The 5,000-nt window shown below is 42.7% G+C and overlaps 4 non-coding genes across 4 annotated transcripts; all 4 read left to right on the forward strand.

Annotated features, from left to right (window-relative positions):
- Positions 1-797: 797 nt before the first annotated feature.
- trnas-aga (transfer RNA serine (anticodon AGA)) lies at positions 798-879 on the forward strand. The gene has a single exon. It is a non-coding gene; the product is annotated as a tRNA-Ser (tRNA).
- A 1,291-nt stretch (positions 880-2,170) lies between these two features.
- Positions 2,171-2,252, forward strand: trnas-aga (transfer RNA serine (anticodon AGA)). Its single transcript has one exon. It is a non-coding gene; the product is annotated as a tRNA-Ser (tRNA).
- A 625-nt stretch (positions 2,253-2,877) lies between these two features.
- On the forward strand, positions 2,878-2,959 carry trnas-aga (transfer RNA serine (anticodon AGA)). The gene has a single exon. It is a non-coding gene; the product is annotated as a tRNA-Ser (tRNA).
- A 1,313-nt stretch (positions 2,960-4,272) lies between these two features.
- On the forward strand, positions 4,273-4,354 carry trnas-aga (transfer RNA serine (anticodon AGA)). The gene has a single exon. It is a non-coding gene; the product is annotated as a tRNA-Ser (tRNA).
- The last annotated feature ends 646 nt before the right edge of the window (positions 4,355-5,000 follow it).

Below are 5,000 nucleotides of genomic sequence, written 5' to 3' on the forward strand. Positions count from 1 at the left end.
CATCAGGCTCTGCCAGTGCAGGTTAGAATCCTGTGATAAATAAGTCATTTTTTTTAACAAGACAAGTAATATGTATGGTTACTTTAACAAAGGCGATGGACTAGGAATCCATTGGGCTCCTTCCACGCAGGTTCACATTCTGCCAACGATGTCACTCCTCTCATTTGAAGACAAGACATGAATACACCTTACCAAAGGTAAGGCAAACTAGTAGAAATACATCAGGCTCTGCCAGTGCAGGTTAGAATCCTGTGATTAATAAGTCATTTTTTATAACAAAACAAGTAATATGTATGATTACTTTAACAAAGGCGATGGACTAGGAATCCATTGGGCTCCTTCCACGCAGGTTCACATCCTGCCAACGATGTCACTCCTCTCATTTGAAGACAAGACATGAATACACCTCACCAAAGGTAAGGCAAACTAGTAGAAATACATTAGGCTCTGCCAGTGCAGGTTAGAATCCTGTGATAAATAAGTCATTTTTTATAACAAGACAAGTAATATGTATGGTTACTTTAACAAAGGTGGTACACCCATGTTGTTGTGGTCGAGTGGTTAAGGTGATGGGTTAGAAATCCGTTGGGGTGTCCCTGCGCAGGTTGGAATCCTACTGACAAGGTCACTCTATTCAATTGAAGACAAGCAATGAATAAACCTAACCAGAGGTAAGGCAAAGTAGTAGAAATCCATTTGGGTCTGCCAGACTGGAGTCCTGCATAGGATGTCACTCATTTCATATCAAGACAAGTAATAAATATACACGGATGCCTTAATGACAGTGTTTCCCCCATGTTGTCGTGGCCGAGTGGTTAAGGCGATGGACTAGAAATCCATTGGGGTCTCCCCGCGCAGGTTCAAATCCTGCCGACAACGTTGTTCTTTTCATGTGAAGACAAGTAATGAAAAAAATGGATATCTTACCAAACTCAGTTCTCACAGGTTTTCGCCACCGACTGGGTAAGGCCATGGGCTAGAAATCCATCGGGGTCTCCACAGCCAGGTTCAAATAGTGTCCGAAAACATCACTCTCCTCAAATGAAGGCAAGCAATGCATATACATGGATACCTTTATAAAAACAGATCCCTACTGTTGTGGTGGCTGAGTGGTTAAGGCAATTGACTAGAAACCCATTGGAGTCTGCCCGGGCAGGTTATGTACCTGAAAAGTAAGGAACTCTTTTCATATCAAGACAAGTAATGAATATACATGGATAACTTACTAATGGCAGCTCTGCTGGGTTGATGTGGCCATGTGGATAAGGCAATGGACTAGGAATCCATTGGGCTCCTTCCGCGCAGGTTCACATCCTGACAACGATGTCACTCTTCTAATTTGAAGAGAAGCAATGAATACACCTTACCAAAGGTAAGGCAAATTACTAGAAATGCATTGGGCTCTGCCAGCGCAGGTTAGAATCGTGTAATAAGTAAGTCAATTTTCATGTCAAGACAAGTAATGAATATGTATGGATACTTTAACAAAGGTGGTTCACCAATGTTGTGGTCGAGTGGTTAAGGCAATGGACTAGAAATCCATTGGGGTTCCCTCCCCCCAGGTTCAAATAGTACTGACAACATCACTCTTCCCATTTGAAGACAAACAATTATTATACCTTACCTAAGGTAAGGCAAAGTACTGGAAATACAATGGGGTCTGCCAGCGCAGGTTCGAATCCTGCTGACAATGTTGCTCTTTTCATATCAAGACAAGTAATGAATTGACATGGATACCTTCCCAAAACAAGGTCTCCCAGGTTGCCTTGGCAGAGTGGTTAATCCGATGGTCTAGAAATCCATTGGGGTCATCCAGCTAAAATGTTTTAATCCTGCGCAGTAAGGCACTCTTTTCATATCAAGACAAGTAATGAACATACATAGATACCTTACTAAAGGCAGCTCTCACAGGTTGTTTTGGTCTGCTGTTTAAGGCGATAGACTAGAAATCCATTGGGGTCTCTCCGCGCAGGATTACGTCCTGCCAACAACGTCACTCTTCTCATTTTAAGACAAGCAATGAATACACCTCACATAAAGGAAGGTAAAGTACGACACATACATTGGGATGTGCCAGCGCAGTTTAGAATCCTGAGTTAAGTAAGTCATTTTTCATATCAAGACAAGTAATGAATATACACGGATGCCTTAATGAAGGTCTTTCACCCATGTTGTCGTGGCCGAGTGGTTAAGGCGATGGACTAGAAATCCATTGGGGTCTCCCCGCGCAGGTTCAAATCCTGCTGACAACGTTGTTCTTTTCATGTGAAGACAAGTAATGAAAAAATATGGATATCTTACCAAACGCAGTTCTCACAGGTTGTCGCCACCAACTGGGTAAGGCCATGGGCTAGAAATCCATCGGGGTCTCCACAGCCAGGTTCAAATAGTGTCCGAAAACATCACTCTCCTCAAATGAAGGCAAGCAATGCATATACATGGATACCTTTATAAAAACAGATCCCTACTGTTGTGGTGGCTGAGTGGTTAAGGCAATTGACTAGAAACCCATTGGTGCCTGCCCGGGCAGGTTATATACCTGAAAAGTAAGGAACTCTTTTCATATCAAGACAAGTAATGAACATACATGGATACCTTACTAAAGGCAGCTCTCACAGGTTGTTTTGGTCTGCTGTTTAAGGCGATAGACTAGAAATCCATTGGGGTCTCTCCGCGCAGGTTTACGTCCTGCCAACAACGTCACTCTTCTCATTTTAAGACAAGCAATGAATACACCTCACATAAAGGAAGGTAAAGTACGACACATACATTGGGATGTGCCAGCGCAGTTTAGAATCCTGAGTTAAGTAAGTCATTTTTCATATCAAGACAAGTAATGAATATACACGGATGCCTTAATGAAGGTGTTTCACCCATGTTGTCGTGGCCGAGTGGTTAAGGCGATGGACTAGAAAACCATTGGGGTCTCCCCGCGCAGGTTCAAATCCTGCCGACAACGTTGTTCTTTTCATGTGAAGACAAGTAATGAAAAAATATGGATATCTTACCAAACGCAGTTCTCACAGGTTGTCGCCACCAACTGGGTAAGGCCATGGGCTAGAAATCCATCGGGGTCTCCACAGCCAGGTTCAAATAGTGTCCGAAAACATCACTCTCCTCAAATGAAGGAGAGCAATGCATATACATGGATACCTTTATAAAAACAGATCCCTACTTTTGTGGTGGCTGAGTGGTTAAGGCAATTGACTAGAAACCCATTGGTGCCTGCCCGGGCAGGTTATATACCTGAAAAGTAAGGAACTCTTTTCATATCAAGACAAGTAATTAATATACATGGATAACTTACTACAGGCAGCTCTGCTGGGTTGATGTGACCATGTGGTTAAGGCGATGGACTAGGAATCCATTGGGCTCCTTCCAGGCAGGTTCACATCCTGCCAACGATGTCACTCCTCTCATTTGAAGACAAGACATGAATACACCTTACCAAAGGTAAGGCAAACTAGTAAAAATACATCAGGCTCTGCCAGTGCAGGTTAGAATCCTGTGATAAATAAGTCATTTTTTTTAACAAGACAAGTAATATGTATGGTTACTTTAACAAAGGCGATGGACTAGGAATCCATTGGGCTCCTTCCACGCAGGTTCACATTCTGCCAACGATGTCACTCCTCTCATTTGAAGACAAGACATGAATACACCTTACCAAAGGTAAGGCAAACTAGTAGAAATACATCAGGCTCTGCCAGTGCAGGTTAGAATCCTGTGATTAATAAGTCATTTTTTATAACAAAACAAGTAATATGTATGATTACTTTAACAAAGGCGATGGACTAGGAATCCATTGGGCTCCTTCCACGCAGGTTCACATCCTGCCAACGATGTCACTCCTCTCATTTGAAGACAAGACATGAATACACCTCACCAAAGGTAAGGCAAACTAGTAGAAATACATTAGGCTCTGCCAGTGCAGGTTAGAATCCTGTGATAAATAAGTCATTTTTTATAACAAGACAAGTAATATGTATGGTTACTTTAACAAAGGTGGTACACCCATGTTGTTGTGGTCGAGTGGTTAAGGTGATGGGTTAGAAATCCGTTGGGGTGTCCCTGCGCAGGTTGGAATCCTACTGACAAGGTCACTCTATTCAATTGAAGACAAGCAATGAATAAACCTAACCAGAGGTAAGGCAAAGTAGTAGAAATCCATTTGGGTCTGCCAGACTGGAGTCCTGCATAGGATGTCACTCATTTCATATCAAGACAAGTAATAAATATACACGGATGCCTTAATGACAGTGTTTCCCCCATGTTGTCGTGGCCGAGTGGTTAAGGCGATGGACTAGAAATCCATTGGGGTCTCCCCGCGCAGGTTCAAATCCTGCAGACAATGTTGTTCTTTTCATGTGAAGACAGGTAATGAAAAAATATGGATATCTTACCAAACGCAGTTCTCACAGGTTTTCGCCACCGACTGGGTAAGGCCATGGGCTAGAAATCCATCGGGGTCTCCACAGCCAGGTTCAAATAGTGTCCGAAAACATCACTCTCCTCAAATGAAGGCAAGCAATGCATATACATGGATACCTTTATAAAAACAGATCCCTACTGTTGTGGTGGCTGAGTGGTTAAGGCAATTGACTAGAAACCCATTGGTGTCTGCCCGGGCAGGTTATGTACCTGAAAAGTAAGGAACTCTTTTCATATCAAGACAAGTAATGAATATACATGGATAACTTACTAAAGGCAGCTCTGCTGGGTTGATGTGGCCATGTGGATAAGGCGATGGACTAGGAATCCATTGGGCTCCTTCCACGCAGGTTCACATCCTGCCAACGATGTCACTCCTCTCATTTGAAGACAAGAAATGAATACACCTTACCAAAGGTAAGGCAAACTAGTAGAAATACATCAGGCTCTGCCAGTGCAGGTTAGAATCCTGTGATAAATAAGTCATTTTTTATAACAAGACAAGTAATATGTATGGTTACTTTAACAAAGGTGGTTCACCCATGTTGTTGTGGTCGAGTGGTTAAGGT

This window comes from Antennarius striatus, chromosome 4 (assembly GCF_040054535.1).
Source record: "Antennarius striatus isolate MH-2024 chromosome 4, ASM4005453v1, whole genome shotgun sequence".
NCBI lineage: Eukaryota > Metazoa > Chordata > Actinopteri > Lophiiformes > Antennariidae > Antennarius > Antennarius striatus.